The sequence below is a fragment of the Oryctolagus cuniculus genome, chromosome 6 (genome assembly GCF_051225735.1).
Source record: "Oryctolagus cuniculus isolate XC-2025 breed Fujian yellow rabbit chromosome 6, ASM5122573v1, whole genome shotgun sequence".
NCBI lineage: Eukaryota > Metazoa > Chordata > Mammalia > Lagomorpha > Leporidae > Oryctolagus > Oryctolagus cuniculus.
Window position 1 is genome coordinate 70,617,681 of NC_142872.1, and position 26,030 is coordinate 70,643,710.

The 26,030-nt window shown below is 44.9% G+C and overlaps 1 non-coding gene across 11 annotated transcripts in view; it reads right to left on the reverse strand.

Annotated features, from left to right (window-relative positions):
* LOC138850066 (uncharacterized) overlaps positions 1 to 26,030 on the reverse strand; it is a 102,170-nt gene that overhangs the window by 43,082 nt on the left and 33,058 nt on the right. Inside the window, exon 1 of one of the 11 annotated variants that reach the window (XR_016235605.1) lies at positions 12,336 to 13,118. The exons of the other annotated variants lie outside the window; for them this stretch is intronic. This is a non-coding gene — a transcript (uncharacterized LOC138850066). Of the gene's footprint in view, positions 1 to 12,335; positions 13,119 to 26,030 lie in introns of those variants that run through there. 11 annotated transcript variants of the gene reach the window in all.

The window sequence follows — 26,030 nt, forward strand, 5'->3', positions numbered from 1 at the left end:
ATAATTAAAATTACTAAACATTAAAGAAAGAAATGTAAGACACAAAAAATGGAAAAATCATACATGTTTGTGGATTTAAGAATTAATATAATAAAAATGTCCATACTACCTAAAGCAATTTACAGATTCAATGCAATCTAAATCAAAATAGCAACAGCATTCTCCTCATATCTAGAAAAAATGATGCTAAAATTCATATGGAAATACAAGAGACCCCAAAGAGCTAAAGCAATTTTTAAAAATAAAAACAAAGCTAGAGGTGTCAGAATATCAGATTTCAAGACTGGACAGAATAATCAAAACAACCCATTACTGGCATAAAAACAGACATGTAGACCAATGGAATAGAACAGTAACACCAGAAATCAATCTACACGTCAACAACCAACTAATCTTTGACAACGGAGTTAAAATCAATCCCTGTATAAAGGATAGTCTCTTTAACAAATGGTGCTGGGGAAATTAGATGTCTGCCTGCAGACATATGAAGCAAGAACCCTGCCTTACACCTTATACAAAAAACTCAAAATGGATCAAGGGTCTAAATCTATGACCTGAAACCATCAAATTACTAGTGCAAAACATCAGGAAAACTCTGAAAGACAATAGCATAGGCAAAGACTTCTTGGAAAAGACCCTGGGAGCACATGCAATCAAAGAAAAAAATGACAAATGGGATTACATCAAGCTGAGAAACTTCTGCACTGCAAAGGACATACTCAGCAAAGTGAAGAGGCAATCGACAGAAAGGAAATAAATATTTGCAAACTATGAACTGATAAAGGATTAGTACCCAGAACCTATAAAGAACTCAAGAAATTCAACCACAGTACAGCAAAAAATCCAGGTAAGAAATGGGTAAAGGGCATGAACAAGCATTTTTTTTCTTTTTTTTTAACTTTTATTTAATGAATATAAATTTCCAAAGTACAGCTTATGGATTACAATGGCTTCCCCCCCATAACGTCCCTCCCACCTGCAACCCTCCCCTTTCCCACTCCCTCTCCCCTTCCATTCACATCAAGATTCATTTTCGATTCTCTTTATATACAGAAGATCAGTTTAGCATACATTAAGTAAAGATTTCAACAGTTTGCTCCCACACAGAAACACAAAGTGAAAAATAATATATGGTTTTTTAAATGATGATGAAATCAGATCAGACCTATTGTCATGTTTAATCCCAGTGAGAGTCAAGTTGGGAGTTGATAATTTCTTTTTTCTTTTTTTTTTTTTTACAGAGGATCAGTTTAGTATGCATTAAGTAAGGATTTCAACAGTTTGCACCCCCATAGAAACACAAAGTGAAATATATTGTTTGAGTACTCGTTATAGCATTAAATCTCAATGCACAGCACATTAAGGACAGAGATCCTACATGAGGAGTAAGTGCACAGTGACTCCTGTTGTTGACTTTACCAATTGACACTCCTGTCTATGGCATCAGTAATCTCCCTATGCTCCAGTCATGAGTTTCCAAGGCTATGGAAGCCCTCTGAGTTCTCCGATTCTTATCTTGTTTAGACAAGGTCATAGTCAAAGTGAAATTTCCCTCCTCCCTTCAGAGAAAGGTACCTCCCTCTTTGAAGACCTGTTCTTTCCACTGGGATCTCACTCACAGAGATCTTTTGCCAGAGTGTCTTGGCTTTCCATGCCTGAAATACTCTCATGGGCTTTTCAGCCAGATCCGAATGCCTTTAGGGCTGATTCTGAGGCCAGAGTGCTATTTAGGACATCTGCCATTCTATGAGTCTGCTGAGTATCTCACTTCCCATGTTGGATCACTCTCCCCTTTATTTATTCTATCGGTTAGTGTTAGCAGGTACTAGACTTGTTTATGTGCTCCCTTTGACTCTTAGTCCTTTCATTATGATCAATTGTGAACTGAAATTGATCACTTGGAATAGTGAGATGGCATTGGTACATGCCACCTTGATGGGATTGAATTGGAATCCCCTGGTATGTTTCTAACTCTACCATTTGGGGCAAGTCAGCTTGAGCATGTCCCAAATTATACATCTCTTCCCTCTCTTATTCCCACTCTTATGTTTAATAGGGATCACTTTTCAGTTAATTTTCAACACTTAAGAATAACTGTGTATTAATTACAGAATTAAACCAGTCATATTAAGTAGAACAGACAAAAAAAACTACTAAGAGGGATAATGTATTAAGTTGTTCACTAACAGTCAGGGCTATGCTGATCAAGTCACCGTTTCCCATAGTGTCCATTTCACTTCAACAGGTTTCCTTTTTGGTGTTCAGTCAGTTGTCACCGATCAGGGAGAACATATGGTATTTGTCCCTTTGGGACTGGCTTATTTCACTCAGCATGATGTATGAACAAGCATTTTTGATAGGCTAAAATTCAAATGGCCAAAAGATACACAAGAAAATGTTCAGGATCACTAGCCATCAGGGAAATGAAAATCAAAACCACAATGGAGGTTTCACCTCACCCCAGTTATAGTGACTATTATACAGAAATAAAAAAAAAATAATAAATGCCGGTGAAGATGTGGGGAAAAGGTACCCTAATCCACTGTTGATAGGAATGTAAGCTAATACAACCATTATGGAAGATAGTATGAAGATTCCTCAAAAATCTGAAAGTAGACATACCTTATGACTCAGTCATCCCACTCCTGGGAATTTTTCTTAAAGATTTATTTATTTATTTATTTATTTATTTATTTGAAAGACAGGTTTAGAGAGAGGAAGAGGCAGAGAGAGAGAGAGAGAGGCCACTCCAAAGCCAGGGGCCAGGAGAGTCCTCTGGGTCTCCCACATGGGTACAGGGGCCCAGAAACTTGGGCCATCCCCCACTGCTTTTCCAGGCCATAGCAGAGAGCTGGACTGGAAGTGTAGCAGCTGGGACTCAAGCTGGCATCCATATGGGAATTTACCCAAATGAATGAAATAAGCATATAAAAGCGTTACCTGTACCTCAATATATATTGCAGCTCAATTCACAATAGCTAAGATATGGAATCAATTCTGATTTTCATCAACCAATGGATGGATTAAGAAAACATGGTATATACGCACTATAGAATAATACTCAGCCTAAAATGGAATGAAATCCTCATGAAGCCTCCTCACTGCAACCACTGCTACTACTGTGGCCCAAAATCCATAAGATGGTTAAGATGATTCCAAGGCTCCAAAAGGAGGTCTCTGCCCTTGTCCAAAGCCAAGTGGTCTAGTGCTGTGCTGTAGCCCTATCAGGATTCTCAGTCCACCAAGTCCTCAAGCCTCTCTTTACTAGGTAGGATATCTGGAGGGGATTCAGGAAACTTCTCCCAAGACCGCAGAGCATGGTGGATCCTCTGTGAAGAACTGGGACCACAATAAATTTCTGAGCCCATGTGATTGTTGGGTGATCACTGCAAAGACCCCCATGAGGTAGTGAAAGAAATGTTGCACTTGTCTTTGAGGTCTAGAAAGTTGGAGCCCTCTTTGTGCTCTGAATTCTATCTAGTCCTATGACTTCCCAATCCCTTACCCCTACATATTATTCCTTTTTTTTTTGGCCATTACAAACTACCTGAGGTTGAGCAATGCATAAAGAAAAGAGGTGTGCTTATCTCACAGTTTTGGGGGCTGCATATGCAAGATTGAGCAGCCCCTCTGGTAAGCCTCTGGTGAGGGCCCTGGCATGGGTGGTGTCACACTGGTGGAACAAGTACAGAAGAGATCCAAGGCTGAAAACAATGGGAATTCAGAGACCAGGCACAATCTTTTTAAATTTTTTCTAAGATTTCATTTATTTATTTGAAAGTCAGAGTTACACAGAGACAGAAGAGGCAGAGAGAGAAAGAGAGGTCTTCCATCCACTTGTTCACTCCCCAGTTGGCTGCAAAATCTGGAGCTGTACTGATCTGAAGCCAGGAGCCAGGAGCTTCCTCCAGGTCCCCCACACAGGTGCAGGAGCCCAAGGACTTGGGCCATCTCTACTGCTTTCCCAGGCCATAGCAGAGAGCTGGATTGGAAGTGGAGAGGCTGGTTCATGAACCAGCATCCATATGGAATGTCAGCATCCTGCTATGCCACAGCACCGGTCCCTCAATCCTTTTATAATAACATGCTTTTGTGGGAACGAACTGGGGCCCTAGAAGAACTACATTAGTCCCCCACCGAAAGAGGTGCCCTCATGACCTAACCACTTCCCACAAGGCTTTACTCTTAAGAGTTTACCACCTGAACAATGCCACATGGGGGTCAAACTTTCAGCACATGAACATACAAATCATAGCACCCTCTCTGAGCCTTGGTTCAGGGAGGAACTACATAATGGGTGCTTAGCATGGGCAGTGGGTCCCTCCACCCTGAGTGGGTTGATATATGTATGCCCTCTCGGATGCGCTTATCCCTCCACCAGGGGAAGATAGAAGTAGAATCTGTGTGTGGCAATTGGAACTTGTGTCCAGGGTAGAGCATGCACAGGGGCCAGTTGTAGTTGATAACCTCACTCTCAACTTCTCTAGCCAGTGCCTCTGTATGTCCAATCAGCTATACATTCAGAATAGATCCCAAATTTGAACACTTCCAATCCACCTACACTTTTCTCATCCAAACTGCCTTCTTCTTTCTTCCAACCGCCTCCTCACTGGTGTTCTGACTACTTATTTTCCTACAATGGCCAGAGTGATAGGAACCTAAGTCTCCCTAGCTCAGCCACAGTGTCAACCTTTGTTATTACCATGGCCACAGGTCCTGCATGACCTGGCCAGCAGCCTCTCTGACTTCATCTCTTTCCACTTCTACTCCTCACTGTATTGTGGCAGCACTGTTCTACTTTTTATGTCTCCAGTGTTACACTGTATATGCCTCAGAACATTTGCACAGATCTCCCATCACCTGCAATGTATAGCTTTTGATGTGAACTATTGAAAATATTATCTCATTAAAATGGTTTGCTGATTAATGATAGTCTTCCCTATATAGATCATTATCTCAGTGACATGTTGCTTGAGACAACAAATTTGCAAAGGAATGAACATCAAAGTGTAAGTTTTATCCTTTTTAATAAAAAAGCCACATTAATCAAGCTATGGACCCTACCCTTTCACTCGGCAGGATGCATGCCTCATCTCCCCTCACAGACATCTGCCAATTGTCATGTCATGTTAGAAGTTGTCTGACTGAGCTAACCAAAGTGTTATCAGCCTCCACATATCTCCAGCCATGATCAACTCTGGGCAAATCCCTGGAAATAAAACAGGAGAAACACTCTCCAAAACTACCTCATTCTGTTTCTCTAACTGCTATGCTTTCTACCTGCCTGGCTCTGTCCAAATCTCTTTTTGTTTCAGCACTGACTGGAAGAATGGCTGTGAGCAGCCCAGACAAGGGTAGGGTTGAGGGTTGCTGGTCCCAGGCCTTGCAAGTGGTGGAATTGGCCAGAGTGTATTGCTTTCCCCTTTTTGTTTTTTTTAACTCATACAACATTCAGGAGGCCATGCTTGCCTGGATTTCTGGGATCAACCACGTATGTGATGCTCTTGGGTACACATTGGGACACTACATGAACAACCCAAAATTCTTATATGAGGACAAAAAGTAAGGCATCAAATAAACCAGTTGACAGGCATCAGCCTGGCTTAGGTGACTTGATTATCAAGAGATCATGTGAATATAGAGGGGATAAAAATCCCCATGGCTTAAGACCAACTGGAACAAAGCCATTTTTCAGAATCCAAGGCTACAGTGTGCTTTCTATGTTAGCAAAGGAAATCTCTGCAGTGGACATGGTGACCACCAGGCGCATGAAGAACTATAGGACATCAACAACCCCTAGGCTACTGTGAAGACAGCCTGTACCAGGTCAGCTCTTATTTCCTACTTCCTTCTTTTAAAGATTCATTTATTTGAAAGGCAAAGGCAGAGTTACAGAGACAGATGAGACAGAGAAAGATTCCATCTGCTGGCTCACTCCCCAAAGGGTGGAATGGGCTGGCTGGGCCAGGCAAAGCCCAGCCCAGAACTATATCCAGGTCTCCCATGAGCTATCTTCTGCTACTTTTATGGGCATATCAGCAGGGACCTGGTTCAAAAGTATAGAGTTGGGACTTGAACTGTACTCATACAGGATTCTGGCATTGTAAGTGGCAGTTTTACCCACTGTGCCACAATACTGGTCCCCACCAGACTTTGGCCTGGCCTAGCACTGGTCATTACAGCTATCTGAGAAGTGAATCATCAGAAGAGCCTGGAAGTCCATCTGGATCTCCCACATGGGTGCAGGGCCCCATGGAGTTGGGCCATCTTCTGCTGTTTGCCCAGGTGCACTATCAGGGAGTTGAATTGTATGTAGAACATCTGGGACTCGAACTGGCACCCATATTGGATGCCAGCATTAGAGATGGTAACCCAACTCATTGTTCTACACCACCAGCCCCAGATGTACTACTTTCTTGCTTTGCCTTTTTAGCTCAGCAATATATTTTTTTTTCAGTTTCTTGAATTAGTTTCTGTCATTTCAAATTAACAAATGTCACATGCAAATCCAGTTTCCAAGTTCTCTTGAAATGCCTGGAGGGCTACTTCCCTGGGTCTTTTTCCCTCTAATGACAAGTAATTGGATCAGTATCTCTAGAGGCTGCCAGTTTTCTTGGTAGCTACCCATTGCACCCAATAGTCCCACATCAATTCCAAGTCCCTCATCCACATTTCCAGCCTGGCCTCCCTCTAAAATAGAGCATCTGGGAGACCTGCAAAGACTCTTCCTACAGTGCAAAATGCAAGGTATTCAGAATCAGATAGGCAGGGGATCTAGCCCCTCTTGCCCGCAGCCCTGTCTAGTGAGATCTGACAGGCCAAATAAAGCAGGCCTTAGCAAAAGCTCCAGAAAACTCTACTGTCTTTGCCATTAATTTTCAGGGTATTTTTTATGATACGGTTCCCCAGTTGTCTTTCCAACCCTGCGGGCCACTGATCAGCAGGATCAAATCTCATCTAGGATGGAGGTAGGTACAGGAAAAGTTGATTCTTAGAGACTCAGGGGGGATTTTGAGCAAATAAGTATGTGGGGAGAGGGTTTTGTTAGCCTAGTGGTAAAAGTGTACATATCCCACATTGGAGTGCCGAAGTTCCTTTCCCAGCTCTGGCTCTTGATTCCCGCATCCCAGCAAAGCAGACCCTGGGAAGCAGTGGTGATGGCTCAGGTAATCTGGTCTCTGCTACCCAAGTGGGATAAATGAATTGCATTGCCACTTTTAGTTCCAGCTCTAGCACAGTCCTGGATGTTGTGGGTATTCAGGAAATGTACCAATAGATTTGGAGTTGAGTTTTTGCTTTCTCTCTCTCTCCTCTCCCTCTCCCTCTCCTTCCCCTCCCTCTTCCACATCTCTCTCCTTTTGATTCTCAAATAAATTTTCAAAAATTAAGTCTATAGTTTCTTAAACCCAAAGCATTTTGACAGTGGTAATTTGTCTTCCTAACATCCAGGACATTAGGTGAGAAACGTAGATGTAAAAATCCACACCAGTGAAGCACAGTGGCTATGGGAGACACAGGCATTCTCTGGTTCAACAGCAGGAAATAACTCCTTGCTGAGTCCTTTTCACACAGGACTGAGGCCTTCTTGTGCAACCATGATAAGAGGTGCTCCACCTCCCAGAACAGTCCCTTCCTTTGTGTCACAACTTGGGCCATAAGAACCTTCTTAGGCACAGAGAGTTGATGAATTCCCACATTCCAGTGGTGGAGCCAAGTGTGCTGACTTTGAAATAAGCACAGTGTGGGTAAGGGTGGATTTCCTACAGTTGCTTTCAACTGTAACACAATGACCAGAAACTCAATATGTCAGCCCTTTGGGGTATCCCCCTCCCCTCGCACTGGTCCATCCACTCACCACAAGGGAGTCCTGAACATCTACCTTGGGGAACTCCACCCTCACCCTCATCATTCCCACACACCACTACAGATTTCTATAACGTAAGAATACAAACATCAACCCATTGTTTGGGAAGATCAAATCCAGAAAGCACCTCCAGTGAGATTCCTGGTAGTGTTTACTGTCTACTTCTCTCTGATAAGGAGGTGGAGGCAGGGGAGGGTCTTTTAGCGTGGAAAAATGGCACTGGGAAATGAGGTCTTTAGGTGATTCAGTGATTGCACATGGAAGTCAGCTTTTCATCTTTACTTTTCCCCTAATTTCCATTTCTCCTGAAAGTCTACCAGGTGCAAATCAAAGGAGAATAGATGAATGTCTGATCATTCAGATCAAAAAGTATCCCTAAGATTCCAAAAGATACATCAACTTGGGAAGATGCACTAGATACAGACCAAAAGTCAGGGACTCTTGTTTAAAAGGCAGAGAAAATACAAGAGGAGCATGGGTCAGACTCTAGAAGGTTGGAAGGTTGGAAGGAGGATGGGGAAATCCCCAGGCATGAGCTTTGTCTTAGGGAGAGCCCCTTTACAGTGTTTGGATAGTCTAGGCTGAGCACAGATCCATAGAGGACCTGCCCTGTTTCTTGTGGCCTGTATGGGTATGCTGCTTGATGCCCACTGGTTTCTGTCGCTCCCCCTCTTCGTGGAGGAATGACACAGGACCCTGTGCTGTTCTTTTGCCTGCTCGGCCCTCCCCGGGTTTGCTGCTGGTTCTTCCCGGGTTGGCTACCGACCCTTCCACCTCCGTGGAAGGGCGGTTCCCCCTAGCCACTTTCCCCACTTCCGCGGGGGAGCGGCACACCGCCGGCCGGCTCTCTCGGGGGCTGCACAGGTGTTCCTTCAGATAGATGTTCCTGGTGCATGTTGTCTCTCTCCTCCTTTATAGTCCTCTTCCACCAATCCCAACTCTGCTACCCACACGCTGAGTACGCTGCTCTCCTCCAATCAGGAGCAGGTCCTACTGTTTATTGGTTGAACTGGAGGCAGCTGTGTAGAAGCTGTTTCTCCCTTCTCAGCGCCATATTGTGGGAGAGCAGATGCATAGAATAAGTCTTAATTCCAGTAACTTAGTCTAGTCCGAGTTGCTCCCCACAGTTTCCCCTCCCACCAGCCATGAGATCAATGCACTGCATTGTAGCTGGCTTGTTCTCTGGGGGAGGTTGACTCTGGTATCCTTCATTCCTTCCTGTGGCATGAAGCAGAAAGGCGGCCCCTGAGCTTCTTTATGCCTGGGCACTGGAGTACAGTAGGAACCTGGATTGGGTGTGGTGAAAGGTCAAGATGCAGCCCCCAGACAGGACAGGCTCTGGTGCTGCCAACCCCGGGCCAGGGTAGCCACCACCATGCCATACCCCACCTCAACATCCCCTTTAATAAATCCAGTCTGGTCAACCAAGACCAAATAGAAAGCATGACACCCTCACAGTAGACAAAAAGGAAGTGAATTAACCATTTCTTTATTGTAATAGTGGGTCTTTGACAGGAGCTACTGGTGAAGGATTCAGATTTTGTAGACAAGATGACTTCCTACTCTGGAATTCGCTACTATGTACTATCAAACCTTTAGGAGTGGGGGATGGGTGGGCATTTGGACCAGCAGTAAACAGAATACCAACATCTCATATTGGAGTGTCTGGGTTTGAGTACTGGATCAGTTCCCAATTCGAGCTGCTTGCCAATGTGCACCGTAGTATGAGCAGTGATGGATAAAGTAGTTGAATTGCTACTAACCATCTGGAAGACTTGGACGGAGTTTCTGACTCCTGACATCAAGTTGCCCCAGCCTAAGCCATTGCAAACATTTTGGGAGTGAGCCAGAAATCGTCTTTTCTATCTCTCAATAACAATAATAAGAAAAAGCTTTAAGAGAGGGAAGAGCATGAAAAGTAACCCTAAAGGATTGCTAGACATCTGTTTTAGCACAGAAGAGGCACAGGAAGGCAAGAAGCACATCATCCAACTCCTGACATCTACATTAACTGCCTGTGTTTACATGGCACACTCAGAAAAAAAATGTGATTTAAAAATGACTTAACTGCGGCCAACATTGTGGTACATCACGTTAAGCCATAACCTGTGATGCCAGCATCCCATGTGAGATCTGGTTCAAGTCCCAGCTGCCCCACTTCAGATCCATCACCCTAATTATGCATCTGAGAGAAGCAGAAAAATATGGCCTAAGTCCTTGGGCCCCTGCCAACAATGTGGGAAGTCAGAATGGACTTATAGATTCCTGGATTCCACCTGGCCCAGACCTGGCTGTTGCAGCCATCTGGGGAGTGAACCAGCAAATGGAAGATATCTCTCTCTCTCTGTTCATGTGTGTGTGTGTGTGTGCGTGAACGTGTCTTCTCTCTCTGTAATTCTGTGTTTCAAGTATATAAAGTAATCTTTAAAAATGACTTGAATGGCAACAAAAAGATGAACAGTAGGTGTTGGCAAGGATTCATAGAAATTGACTTTCTCATGCACTACTGGTAGGGATGTAAAGTGGTGCAGCCACTTGGGGAGGGAGTCTACAATTCCGCAAAATTACACAGAGTAGCCATGTGTGTTAGTCCATTCTTTTGCACTATTGTGAAATCCCACAGACTGGGAGATTTATAATGTACGTGGCTCATAGTTCTAAAGGCAAAGGAATCTGAGGGCCATATCTGTTGAGGGCTTTCCTTCCCTCCCTCCCACCCTCCCTTCTTCCTTCCTTTTGCTCTCTTACTTTCTTCTTTCTTTTTCAAGGAGTCTTTCATTTTATTTATGTAGATAGCTTATTAAGGCATTAAGAGTTACACTGTTCATAATAAGCGTTAAATACTAATCCACTCTTCACCTCCGTCTGCACCACCAAAAACCAATGGAGAAAACCCATATATAACTGTCATTATAAAATCAGATTGTATTCACTTCTGGGTTCCAAACCTGTGACATTGTTAAATGGATTGCATAAAAAATTCTGAGTTTCAATACTGTTAGATTAAAGTCGTTGGCATTTTAAAATCTCAAAGCCTTTTTCAAGGGCCTCACTTCCACAAGGACATAAAGTGTGCCCTGGCAGCCAATCCATGGCTTCACAGAGAAAGGGGAGAAACAAAATCGATCAGAACAAGAATAAAAACAAACAAAAACAACTGAACCCCACAGGAACACACAGACATTCATTGCAGAGGGCAATTCTTTCTTTCACCATCACCTGGCAGCAATGGAAGCAAAAAGCACCACAGAAAAATCATGACTGGGGACAAAGGCATAGAGAACAAATCTATTCACATACGCGAGGATGTGCTGTTAATATGTCACAAATCCAGAGCCCACCTTTTTGGTCAGGGTTGGGCAAACATTTTATGTGAAGGGCTGGATAGTATTTTGGGCTTTGATGACTACACAGTCTCTGTGACAACAATCAGCTCCTCCATTGTCGCTCTGAAGCTAGCATAGAGGCTACATACATGAATGACAGTGGTTGTGTGCTAATAAAAACATTCACATGGGGCTGATGCTATTGCATATTGGGTAAAGCCACTGTCTGCAGTGCCAACATCCCATATGGGTGCTGGTTCTAGTCCTGGCTGCTCCTCTTCCAATCAAGCTCTCTGCTAAGGCCTGGGAAAGCAGGAGAAGATGGCCCAAGTCCTTGGGCTCCTGCACCCACACAGGAGAACTGGAAGAAGCTTCTGGCTCCTGGTTTTAGAGTGGATCAGCTCCGGCCGTTGTGGCCAAATGGGGAGTGAACCAGTGGATGGAAGACTCTCTCTCTCTCTCTCTCTCTGCTTCTCCTTCTCTCCTGTGTAACTCTGACTTTCAAATAAATAAATAAATCTTAAAAAAATTATTTACAAAATCAGGCTGTGGGCTATATTTGGCTCAAGAGCCATAGTATGTCAACTCCTGCTTTTTTAAAATCCCTCCCTCCCTCCCTCCCTCCCTCCCTTCCTTCTTTCCTTTTCCTCATTCCTTCTTTCCTTTTCCTCCTTCCCTCCCTCCCTTTCTTATTTTAAAGAAAGAGAGAAAAAAAATACAGGGAGACAAAGATCTCCCATCTACTAATTCACTGCTAAATGTCCACAACAGCTGGGACTGTGCCAGGTCAAAGCTAGGGACTGGGAACTCAATCTTGGCTTCCCACATGAGTGGCAGTGATCATACTATTTGAGCCATCACCGATAGCCTCCTAGGGTGCTCATTAACAGACAGTTGGAATTGGAGCAGAGCCAGGACTTGAATCATAACTGCTGTGCCAAGTGCCCACCCTCAACCCCTGCTTTTGATTTTCTGTTCTATTTCTCACCTGTCCCACAGCCAGCCCCTCAAGACTAAGGTGGAGTCTGCTCTTGCCACAACTGGCCTTGCTAGCACCACCCTTCCCAGCAAACTGAACTCAGGCACTTCCTGGCACACTGGGAAGCCCATCCTGGTAGTCTGAGCCCCACCACTCTGCCTCTTACCACATTTCCATTGTCTTTGACTCAGTTGGAATGATGCAAGGAGGTGTGGAGCCAAGATCGCTCTCACCTATGCAGCCCAAGCTGGGAGAGCAGAACTCCAGCACCTGATGTCCCAGGTGGCTCCAATGTAGACTCTTACAAGGCTCACCTGGCAGGAGTGCTGAGAGCCAGCCAGAGCTGGAAAGATCCAGGTTGCCCAGGCCTGTGTAAACCTCACTTTCTGGGACCATTTCCCTGGCCTTCAGGGGCCTCCACAATTCTGTGCTGCCCTTGATTTACAAGGTACCAAGTAAACAAGGGAAGAGCCCAAATCAATCTCACAGTTCAAAAACTTTTACAGAGTTAGGATAAATGCAAGGCATACTTAGGTGATATCATGATAGGTGAAGAGCGAAGGGTGTGGAAAGTCCCTTCACCAATCTTATTATCCAATCATGCTTCTACACATGCCACATGTTCACAGATAGCTGCAAAATAGCAGGATCATGAGCTGTAAAGTGACTCCCCAGTCATCCAAATGAGTCTGCTCAGACTCTAGTTGCTATGTTGGCTATAGCTGGCTCTGTCTGGTTTTATCAGCTCTGCTCCTAAAAGCTCAACAAACATCTACCAAAGAAAACTGTTATGGGATACCCGGTTACTTATAGGCTGGTGAACAACTCCAATTGGTATGTAAATGGCTAAGTGTTAGATGGTTAAGTGAGGGGAGGGAGATCCTTTATTGTCTGTTGTTTCACTATGAGACCCAGTAATATCAGGAAACTCCCATGCAAATTCTGATCCTGCCAATCTGCCCCAATTCCTACCCCAAGTTTTACCCAGTCTGTAGCCTCCAAAACTACTAAAAATAAACAGGGGGCTGGCGCCGTGGCTCACTTGGTTAATCCTCCGCCTGTGGCGCCGGCATCCCATATGGGCCCCGAGTTCTAGTCCCGGTTGCTCCTCTTCAAGTCCAGCTCTCTGCTGTGGCCCGGAAAGGCAGTGGAGGATGGTCCAAGTGCCTAGGCCCCTGCACCTGCATGGGAGACCAGGAGGAAGCACCTGGCTCATGGCTTCGGATTGGTGCAGCGCTGGCCATGGCAGCCATTTGGGGGGGTGAACCAACGGAAGGAAGACCTTTCTCTCTGTCTCTCTCTCTCTGTCTAACTCTATCTGTCAAATAAATAATAATAATAAAAGAATAGAATACACAGAGCTATTTTTGAGGACCTGAACATATATTAGCCTAGCATTGACAAATAGGAACTTACATAAGAGCTAGCAGCACTTGGGACCATATGTAGTCTTCCATCTGTACATGCACAATTCACATCTGTCAGACACCTGCTCTGCTGACTCTTCCCCACTCTACAAGCTGGAGTCACAAACCATTCACCCACTTGAGGAAACCAGAACCAGCACTTGGCCTCCATACTGGTTCCTTTTGTTGTGGGCTTGGTGGAGCATAAATTTCTATTCCAGACTCGGCTTTTACTTAGAGAAGAATTCTAAGTGTAGGCACAAACACAATGTGCAGTGTGATAAGGTTTATTTACAAAGTGTGAAAAATACACAGGCATATAAGGGCTTTATTTAGGGAGAGTGGGCCAGAAAAGGTAAAAGGGGATTTTCATACCCTGCTCACTGTGGATCAACAAAAAGAGAGAGCACATTTCCACTTTACCTGCCCTTATGAGCTTAGAAGTGTTTACATGGTACCACCCCCAGGTACCAGGTAAAGGGAAGTACTTCCTGTGGAAGGGGTCATCTGATTCACAGGTAGGTGGAAATTGGAGGTGTGGCTTCCCTCCCATGAACTTAAACTAACTTATTACATAGCACTTTCATCTACCACCTGTGGCACTGGCCAGAGGGGATGGCAGACACAGCCCCGTCTTTAGTGCTCCTTACAGAGTATTGTTTAAGGCCCTTTCTAGGGCTCTCTAGATCCAGCTAGATTTGGCCAGAATCTGTTTAGTGAGGGATGTGTAGCCTACAGCCACTGGGAGGTTTTCCTAGCCTTTGGGCGCTCCTGAAAGCTCTCAGGGCAGGCCAGCCCTCACTTCCTTTCCCTCTGGCCTCTTCCTCACTTAGTGAACCCTGGAGCCCCATACATAGCTGTTCTTCCACTCTCTATGGAAACAAAGCATCTGCTCTATCCACCCAGACCAGGCCTCCATTGCATGTACCTCCTTGGGTGCCCAAAAGGAGCAATTATCCTGAATGACAGCTTGGGGAGAAGACATCAGCTTGCATCAGGTGAAAGGCATTGATCTTGTGTTTGCCAGTGGCTGAGAAACTGGCAACAAGGGACTTTGGTAGCATTTTCAGTGCCCATCACTGGTAGCAGATGTTGAGAGAAGTCTGTGGTATGAATGTCAGGGCAGCAGTGTGTACATGCACATTTGTGTGTGCCTTTAGGATTGTATCACGGGTAGTTGAGGCTGGCACCATGGGTGGTGGAAAGAACTCACCAGAGGAGAGAATGAGGAAAGTTTGACTTGGTAAACACTCTACAGGGAAGTACCAGGTAGAGGGTTGACAACCACCATGGCAACATTGACTGTAAGCTGTATTCCTGTAGTGGCAGTCCCTTCTTAGTTAGGGTGACTGTTGCTATATGATTGCAAAGGAGCAGTGAGAAGGGCAGTCAGATTGCCCATTACAATTAGGACTGAAATGCAAGAAACATGCTTGTAACTGCAATATTTCTTCAGTTAGGGTGAGTTTTCTATGGTCCAAGAGATTTTCCCAGGTAGGTGATTTGCATCTCTTGGTGGATCTGGGGAACTTATATCCCCAGATGTAATCTTACAAGACTCCACCAAGTGCTCTGGGACAATTCTCCACATATGTATTTGAATTTAATTATTATTTATAGATATGGTAACTAAAAAAGTATTGGCGTGAAGATAAAAGTAAATACCATTTATTATGGAAATAAAGACTATAATTTGGGTACAGTGAATTAGGGCAGCCCTAAATATTGGCCCATGAGGCAAATAAAAATTTTTTATAGGGCTGTCCACAAAAATTGCTTATGGACACAGCTCATTGGTTAGGCAGATCACAAATTGCAGCCCCTCTCTGATTGTTTATTTAGGGTACTCACAGCTGAGAGACATAGAATGCCTATTGATTTTGACTCCTGTTGTTTTACACAAGTTTATGGAACATTCTATGGCTTGACCTTTAGAGATTTGAGTGTCATAATTTTACATTCTCCTGACTCCATTTTAGAAAGCCTTAGCCTGGGGAAGGTATCTACCACAGAACTAAGATGCTTTTTGGGATAACCACACCCCATTTTGGAGCACTAGGTTTGAGTCCTGGCTCTGCTCCAAATTCCAGCTTTCTCTGAAGCCAAGCCCCTACCCTGAATGCCTTTGATGTAGACTTGAACAAGTCCCAGTATCTCTCCCTCAACTTGCAGTTTCTCACAAAGATTAACTCACTACATGAAGGCCGGTGCCATGGCTCAATAGGCTAATCCTCCACCTGCGGTGCCGGCATACAGGGTTCTAGTCCCAGTCGGGGCGCCGGATTCTGTCCTGGTTGCTCCTCTTCCAGGCCAGCTCTCTGCTGTGGCCCGGGAGTGCAGTGGAAGATGGCCCAAGTGCTTGGGCCCTGCACCCGCATGGGAGACCAGGAGAAGCACCTGGCTCCTGGCTTCAGATCAGCGTGGTGCACCAGCCGCAGTGGCCACTGAGGGGTGAACCAATGGTAAAGGAAGACCTTTCTCTCTGTCTCTCTCTCTCACTGCCACTCTTTTTGTCAAAAACAAACAAACAAACAAACAAACAAAAAAACCTCACTACATGAAAGGAGTGATGCAATGTAAGGTTAGAGTCAAGACTCTCAATGACGGCCCCTATAGCAAACATCCCTAATGCCAGCTTCTATTCTGAGAACTCCAAAGAAACTCACAGGTCCTGATCAAACAAAATAATACCCAATCTGCCCATAGACCCTAGACAGAGCCCATTTTTGCCATTTCAAAAAAAACATGCTGGCCCCTGTCACTGACCAATTAAAGGACAGCCATGTGCACTGTGGGCTAACCAGAGACATACATGAGCTGACCATGTACTGCTCAACCCCCACGTTAAGAGATTCACGGTCTCTAATTCCTCAGGGAGCCCAGGAGTTGAGTAATATCTGTGACTCCTTGCTCTGTACATAGCAAATTAACTACTTCCATCAGCCTGGTGTCAATAATTGATTCGCAGTATGTTGGGCAAGACGACCTAGTGTTGGAGTTTCTATAGCAATTCCTTTACCCAGTTTTGGGGGTGTTCTAAAGCAAAGCTAATGAACATCACAGAGGGCAGCAGGTGATGACTTAAGTACTTGGGGTCCCTGCCACCCATGTGGAAGACCCAGTTCAGGTTCCCCACTCCCAGCTTCAGCCTGGGGACCATTTGGTGGATTGAACCATATATATATATATATATATATATATATATATATATATATATATATTCCTTTACAGAATTTTTTAAAAATCCCAAAGTCAATTTTAGATAAAAAAGATATAATTTAAAAATTGGTTAAGCCACTATGGAAGTCAGTTTGGAGATTCCTCAGAAACCTGAAGATAACCCTACCATTCAACCCAGCCGTCCCACTACTTGGAATTTACCCAAAGGAAATTAAATTGGCAAACAAACAAGCTGTCTGCACATTAATGTTTATTGCAGCTCAATTCACAATAGCTAAGACCTGGAACCAACCCAAATGCCCATCAACAGTAGACTGGATAAAGAAATTATGGGACATGTACTTTATAGAATACTATACAGCAGTCAAAAACAACGAAACCCGGTCATTTGCAACAAGATGGAGAAATTTGGAAAACATCATGCTGAGTGAATTAAGCCAGTCCCAAAGGGACAAATATCATATGTTCTCCCTGATTGGCGACAACTAACTGAGCACCAAAGGGGAAACTTGTTGAAATGAAATGGACACTATGAGAAACAGTGACTTGATCAGCTCTTGTCCTGACGGTTGATGTACAATGTAATACTTTATCCATTTTAGTATTTTTTTGTTCCAGTACCGTTGGTTTAACTCTGTAATTAACACACAATTATTCTTAGGCGTTTAAATTTTAACTGAAAAGTGATCCCTGTTAGGAATTTGGAAAACATTATGCTGAGTGAAATAAGCCAATCCCAAAGGGACAAATACCACTTGTTCTCCTTGATAGGTGACAACTAACTGAGCGCCAAAGAGGAAACCTGTTAAAGTGAAATGAACACTATGAGAAACAGTGACTTGATCAGCCCTCACCCTGACTGTTGATGAGCAACTTGATATGTTATCCCTCTTAGTATTTTTTTTTGTTTGTTCTACTTAATACTTTTGGTTGAATACTGTAATCAATACACAATTCTTCTTAAGTGCTGAAACTTAACTGAAAAGTGATCCCTGTTAAATATAAGAGTGGGAATAAGAGAGGGAAGAGATGTGCAATTCGGGACATGCTCAAGCTGACTTACCTCAAACAGTAGAGTTAGAAACATACCAGGGGATTCCAATTCAATCCCATCAAGGTGGCATGTACCAATGCCATCTCACTAGTCCCAGTGATCAATTTCTGTTCACAACTGATCATAATGATATGACTAAGAACCAAAGAGATCACATAAACAAGAATAGTGTCTGAAAATACTAGCTGGTAGAATAAAAAAGGGAGAGAACGATCCAACATGGGAAGTGAGATACACAGCAGACCCATAGAATGGCAGATGTCCTAAACAGCACTCTGGCCTCAGAATCAGCCCTTAAGGCATGTGGATCCGGCTGAAAAGCCCATGAGAGTATTTCAGGCATGGAAAGCCAAGACACTCTGGAAAAAAAAAAAAAAGACCTAAATGAAAGATCTCTGCGAATGAGATCCCAGTGGAATGAATGGGTCATCAAAGAAGGAGGTACCTTTCTCTGAAGGGAGGAGAGAACTTCCACTTTGACCATGGCCTTGTCTAAATATGATCAGAGTCAGTGAACTCAGGGGGCGTCCATAGCCTTGGCAGCTCATGACAAGGGCCTAGGGTGATTACTGATGCCATAAACAAGAGTGTCAATTTGTTAAGTCAACAACAGGAGTCACTGTGCACTTACTCCTCATGTAGGATCTCTGTCCTTAGTGTGCTGTACATTGAGATTTAATGCTATAACTAGTACTCAAACAGTATTTTTCACTTTGTGTTTCTGTGTGGGAGCAAACTGTTGAAATCTTTACTTAATGTATGCTAAACTGATCTTCTGTATATAAAGAGAATCAAAAATGAATCTTGATGTGAATGGAAGGGGAGAGGGAGTGGGAAAGGGGAGGGTTGCAGGTGGGAGGGACGTTATGGGGGGGAAGCCATTGTAATCCATAAGCTGTACTTTGGAAATTTATATTCATTAAATAAAAGTTTAAAAAAATTGGCTTGGACAGGTTTGTCAAAAACTGTCAAAAGTTTTAAAAGACTTAACTGAAACAATGTCACAGGTCATTGTGAAACAATAATTAACCATTTAATCAAAGTGACAATTAAAAAAAAAAATTAGGGACAGGCATTTGGTCTAGTGGTGAAAACACTGCTTGGGATTCCTGCATCATTATCAGTGGGTCCAGGTTCAAGTTCTGGCTCTGCTTCCAACTCTAGCTTTCCACTAATGCACACCCTAAGAGGCATCAGGTGATGGCTCAAGCAGTTGGGTCTCTGAGAGACTTGCATTGAGTTTTCTCAGCTCCTGTCTTAGGCCTGGCCCAGCCATGGTTATAGCAGGCATTTGGGTAGTGATCCAACCAGATTGCAACTGTGTCTGTTTCTTATGAGTGGAATAAAAGTAAATTTAAAAAAAAAAAAATAAAAATCTTTAAAGGCAAATACATTGTTACATATATGGAAGGGGGGAAAATTACACCTTTTTTAACAGAGATGACTCAGTTCTTCCAAGCAAAGATTGGTTATAGTCTTAATTCTCTTATAGGGTGAGAACATACATTGAATGAAATTTACACAATACAAATTTATGTGTGGTTATTAATCACCACCCCAGTGCCTTGGGCCAGCAGGGAGGTAGAGGTCACTGATATGGGTTCAGCTGTTTCAAAAATTCCCATGTTGACGTCTTCACCCCCAAACCTATAAATATGACCATACATGGAAATAAGGTCTCTGTAGATAATTGAGTTAGAGTGAAGTCATTAGGGTCAGTCCACTAATTGAGTCCTTAGAAAACTGGGGAATTCAGATGCAGAAGTACGCACAGGGAAGTGCCCTGTGAAGAAGGGAGCTCTGCTGCCACCAGCCAAGAAATGCCAGAAGTTGGAACAAGGTCTGGGATAGATGAATATCTTGCACCTTCAGAGGGGGCAGGGCCCTGCCAGGAGATTGACTCCAGACTTGACTGCAGAGCCGTGAGATGACAAATCTCTGATCTGAGCCACTCAGTTTGTGGTCCTTTGTTTTGGTAGCCCCAGCAAACCAATCCAGGCATTCTGCTCTACCTACTCTTCTCTACTCAGACAGCAGCTGCCTCCCTCAAGCCAAGGCAAGGGGTAGAAGCAGGGTCCTTTACAGAACATGGCTGCTGCTGCTGCTGGTGGTGGTTTATCTCTTCGGGCCTGTCTGGGAGCTTAAACCTCAGCTCCTGGCCTCCTGGGTTGAGTGGATGAATGAGGATTAGGAGGAATAGGGATTTGCCTCCCTAGACCTGGTCAATGAGCCTCCACCCTCATGTTTCTGGAGCCGAGGAAGCCCAGTGATGGCCACATCCTATCCATATCTCCTCTGGCTCCTCTTCCCAGCCTGCCATGGTTTGGTACAGCCACAACACCCCTTTTCATTCAGTAGGCTATATGCCTCAGGAAGGCACAGGGAGCAGATGTTCCACTTGGTCATGGCATACCACCTGTATAGACAAGACCCACGTGGAACCATTAAGGGGATTAGGGCAGATTAGGTTGGAGAGACCACAGCACTCTTCTCACAGAGGCAAGGGAAGGGGAGAAGTGGGGTGCTGGTGAGCAGGATGCTGAGTATGCAGGGGTAGGGCAGAGGTGGTGAGGAGGAACCTCTTGCTATCCTCTACACAGGATGTGTGACCACAGCACTTATGCTCTTCAGGTCCAGTCCCAGCCCAAGCAAATTCACATTTGCTAGTTCATTCCCTACATCACTGAAGCTGGGAGCTGGGAGTGCAATCCAAGTGTTCCACAGGGGTGGCAGGAATCCAAAAAGTTGAGCGACCACTGCTGTTTCCCAGGGACTACATTATTAGGAAGTTGGAGTCAGAAGCTGGAGCTAGGACTCGAATCCAGGTACTCTGATGAGGGATTCAGATATCTTTATTTTTTTTTAAATTTATTTGACAGGTAGAGTTATAGATAGTGAGAGAGAGAGACAGAGAGAAAGGTCTTCTTTCCATTGGTTCACCCCCCCACCCCAAATGGCTGCTATGGCCGGAACTGAGCCAGGTGCTTCCTCCTGGTCTCCCATGCGGGTGCAGGGCCCAAGCACTTGGGCCATCCTCCACTGCACTCCCGGGCCACAGCAGAGAGCTGGACTGGAAGAGGAGTAACCAGGACTAGAACCCGGCGCCCATATGGGATGTTGGCACCGCAGGTGGAGGATTAACCAAGTGAGCCATGGCGCTGTTCCCAAGGATTCAGGTGTCTTAACTGCTCGGCTAAACACCTGTTCCCAGTCATGCTTTCTACACATCAAGATGGGTTATTTCTCAAGATGACCCAAGGTGACAAGATTAACTCAGTCATATTGCCTACGCATATGGACAGGCTCTGTGTAGGGATGCTGGGGACAAGATCCATCCAATCATGCATTCTCCACATCAGAGTAGGCTGTATCTCAAGGGATTCCTGCATGATGAAATCCATCCTACCACATCTTCCACATACACTGATATTGGTCTCACAATCTCCTAGAAAGGCCATCACCTCTGTAGCGTGTGAGGAGAGGACTGTATTACACACTGAACAGGGTCATGCAGTGAATCATAGAGGGAAACCACAGAGAGGGATTAAAGCAACTTCAAGGTGACAGGGACAGAGGAGGCAGTCAAGAAGTAATAGGCCTGAGGAGCAGGAAGGACAGTAGAAACCAGATAGGGTACTCTGAACAATGGACATAGTCACTGGTTCTGGTTTTTTTTTTTTTTTTTTTCAGATTTATTTATTTGTTTGAAAAGCAGAGTTGTGGAGAGGCAGAGGCAGACAGAGGTCTTTCATCCACTGGTTCACTCCCCAAATGGCCACAATGGCCAGACCTGGGCCAATCTGAAGTCAGGAGCCAGAAGCTTCCTCCGGATCTCCCACATATATGCAGGGGCCCAAGGACTTGGACCATCTTCCACTATTTCCCAGGCCTTAACAGAGAGCTTGATCAGAAGTGGAGCAGCTGGGACTCAAACCAGCATCCATATAGGATGCTGGCACCATAGGCAGCGGCCTCACCTGCTACGCCATGCGGCAACCCCGGTCACTGGTTCTTAAAGAAGGTAAAGACATGTCCTTCCAGTGGCTAAGCAGGAAATGTAGTCACAGTGACACAGACAATGGTCAGGAAACTCCTAAACAAGGTAAATATCTGCCTACTTTGTGACCAGAGCTGGGACAAGACAGGCACAATCACTCAGGACAATAGTCAGCACTTCCCCAATAAGGTCAGTGCATACCTACCATGTGACCTGGCCACTGCTCTCCAACAATGCACCATGAGAAATAAAGGCAGGTGGGCAGACGGACCATGCACAGGAATGGTCCAGCAGTCTTATCTGTTATTGCCCCAAACCGGGACACCCAATGCCCATCTACAGGAGAATGGATGAACTGTGGTTCATCTACACCATAGAATACGGTTCAGTAACAAAAAGCAATGAACTGTTGGCAACGCAGATGAATCTTTAAGTGGTTATGCTGAGGGAAAGACGCCAGACCTAAACAATAAAAAACTCCGAGTGCAGACTGAGTGAGTGTATTTACATTAAGTCATATAAAGTGCAGCTAATGCAGACTTGCAGTCCTGGGGGAGATGGGGTCCTGGCAGACAATGACAGGAGTCATTTATATTTATTTATAGATATGGTAACTAAAAAAGTATTGGCATGAAGATAAAAGTAAATACCATTTATTATGGAAATAAAGACTATAATTTGGGTACAGTGAATTAGGGCAGCTCTAAATATTGGCCCATGAGGCAAATAAAAATTTTTTATAGGGCTGTCCACAAAAATTGCTTATGGACACAGCTCATTGGTTAGGCAGATCACAAATTGCAGCCCCTCTCTGATGACAGGAGGCGGGTACGTTCCTGACCTTCATCATTGCTGTGGCTTCATGGTAGACATGAAAGGCACACTGAGAAATTGCCAGTCGTTCTACATAACAGATGCAGTTCCTGCATGCCGACCCCACTCAGGGAAACTGGTTTTAGAGAAAGAATGAAGGTCCTCAGATCAGAACAAGGGCAGGCAGAGAAGTGAGAGGAAAGACTAAGATAGCGATGTAGAGCAGCCAAGCAAGCCACAGGGGACACATACGGCTGTGGCAGCATCTGCCTCATCTTGGCTTCTGGCCATGTGTATAAAATTGAGTCCATCTGTGTGGTTTGGATCTTCTCACAATCTGGCTGTCTCAGCAAGTAGAGCCTGTGGTTTGTAGGTCTCCCCGCCCCCCACTTCTCTCACACGGAACTGCAATTCTTCTCTCAATGGGCATCTGCCTTGAGTCAACCTGGCCTTCAGCTCCCTGGAAAAGAATATCACCACACCCTGGGAGCCTGATCATGACAACCCCTAGTGTACCCAGGATAAGCATTTGCTAGAATAGGATGAGCAGTGCAGATACCCCCTCCTCCAGAGGACCCCATACCACACTGACACAATCCTCCCTTCTTCCTTTCAGTCTCTGCCATCTCCTGTGCCCTGGTAGCCTTGGTTTTATCTCCATTTCTTTTTTTTTTTCCAAAGATTTATTTATTTACTTGAAAGTCAGAGTTACACAGAGAGAGGAGAGGTAGAGAGAGGTAGAGGTAGAGGTAGAGAGAGAGGTCTTCTATCCACTGGTTCACTCCCCAGATGGCCACAACGGCTGGAGCTGCACCAATCCGAAGCCAGGAGCTTCCTCTGAGTCTCTCACATGGGTGCAGGGGCCCAAGGACTTGGGCCATCTTCCATTGCTTTCCCAGGCCACAGCAAAGAGCTGGATCAAAAGTGGAGCAGCCGGGACTTGAACCTGCACCCATATGGGATGCTGGCACTGCAGGCAGCAGCTTTACTCACTACGCCACAGCGTCAGCCCCTTCTCTCCGTTTCTGATACTCCACTGATGCTGTTAGCAGCAAATTCTCACCTTCGCTGGAGCTGGCACTGTGGCACAGCAGGTTAAGCCAACATGTGCAGTGCCGGCATCCCATATGTTCACTGTTTATAGAGTCCTGGCTGCTCCACTTCCGACCCAGCTCCCTGTTAGTGGACCTGAGAAGGCAGTGGAAGATGGCCCAGATCCTTGGTCCCCTGCCACCCTGTGGAAAACCCAGAATAAGCTCCTGGCTCCAGAATGGCCCCGCCCTGACCACTGTGGCCACTTTTTTTGGGGGGGAGTGAGTCAGCAGTTGGAGGATCTCTCTCTCTCCTCTCTGTAACTTGCCTTTCAAAAAAATAAACCTTAAAAAATTCTCACTTGGAGGCCAGTGCTGTGGTGCAGCAGGTTAAGCCACTGTCTGCAGTGCAGGCATTCCATATGGGCACTGGTTCGAGTCCTGGCTGCTCGACTTCCAATCCAGCTCCCTGATAATACACCTGGGAAAGCAACGGAAGGTGGCCCAAGTCCTTGGGCCTCTGCAGCCACATGGGAGGCCCGGATAAGTCTCCTGGCTCCTGGATTCAGCCTGGTCAAATCCAAGCTGTTGTGGCCATCTGGGGAGTGAACCCATGGATGAACAACCACTCTTTCCCTCTCTCAAACTCTCCCTTTCAAATAAATAAATCTTTAAAACAAAAATTTCTCATCTTCGCTGATAAAGAGCCCCTTTAAAACTATAATCTGGAATGTAAAGTCAGTACATGATGCTGCTCAGAAACTCTGACAGCCTTTGTCTGGGGGAACAAACAAAGAAAGAGGCTGCTGGGGCCCAGGGCAATCACATGGAAGGAGTAAGGTCAGAGCCCTTGCCCTTTTCAAGGGTGTAAAAGCCCATATGTGCTTTGATATTCTAGGGCATTCTTTCGCTTGAGGGAAAAACTACTCGTTGGAAAATGTAGGTTAAGGGGAATGCTACAGTTTTCAGACTCCATAGTGAAAGGACTCAATTTGCATAGTCTGAGACAGTGAGTCTACGTATCAGACATGAACAATCCTGCCATGTGGCCCACGAAAAGCATTGTCTTAGCCAGTGGCTCTTCAGGCTTACTTCTGGGGTAGGATGGACTCCAGAGACTGCAGTGGGGGTCAGGAAGCCACTCACTTGCAGCTCTACCTGGCCATAGCTTGTGCCTGGACCCTCTTCCCTATACACACTCTGGGATTACTGCTGGATAGGTCAGCATATGCTGCCCACAACCCAGTATAGGAGGAAGGAGCATGGCTCATATGGGTTACACCCAAGAACTTAAAGTAGGGAGGCAGATGTAGTATCTGCCCCAGCCAGTCTGGATCGTATGAATCACACTCGTCACCCCTGGGCCTTGGCCTCCTTCTCTGAGGAAGCAACTGTCACAACCATTGGTCTCAACAGGCTTGTCAGGTTTCCAAAGACCAAAACAAAGTTGGGTTCCGATGACTTCAGATTTTGCTTTGTCATTCCATACCTCACATGCCCCTGTTGCCATAGATGTGCTGTCAGTTTCTGTCACATGCTCTCTCCTGCTGGCTGTAAGGATGGGACACTCACTCTACACCTCCTCTTGTGGCTGGCCATCAGTTCTTTGCTGTTTCCATTTTGACCTCTAACCTTAGGCTGCACAAAGATTTCCCTCATATGTAAGCTGTTACTGATAGATGAGTGTATGGGGATTAGCAAGCTAGTGGGCAGTTAGGTCAGCTGGAAGGAAGTTAGGTCAGTAGGATTTCAACCCCTGCCTTCTGATTAGCTGTTATTCTACTCCTTCCCTAATCACTTAAATCTAAGTTTGCTTTTCAGAAAGGGCCAGAGAGACACACTTCATGTCTATAAAGGGCAGACACTGGCAAGCTTCTTTGGCAACCCCTCCCTCTGAGCCGTGCTCCTGACTGCTGCCACAGGAGGTTTCTTACTTTCAATAAATCTTGCTTTGTTCACTGTTCCTGTCCACATGGAGATTCTTCTTCAAAGTGAGACCAGAATGGAGATCACCCCCTGTCCTCATCCTTCTGCAATGGCCTGACCTCCTGACTTTGGCATGACTCAGCCCTGGGCATTGCAGACATTTGAGGAATGTATTAGTGAATGAGAGCTCTGTTTCTCTCTCAAATAAGCTTTTGACGAATAAAAAATTAAATTAGTACATCCATTGTGGAGAAGAATATGCAGGTTCCTTAACAAAACTAACAATAGCCATATTAGATGATCCAACTATTCCACTTCTGGGTATTTAATATCCAAAGGAAAATAAATCGGTGTATCAGAGATAACCTGCACTATCATATTTGTTACTACACTATTTACAATTTCTATGATATGGAATCAACCTAGATGTTCATTAATGGATAAACTAATAAGG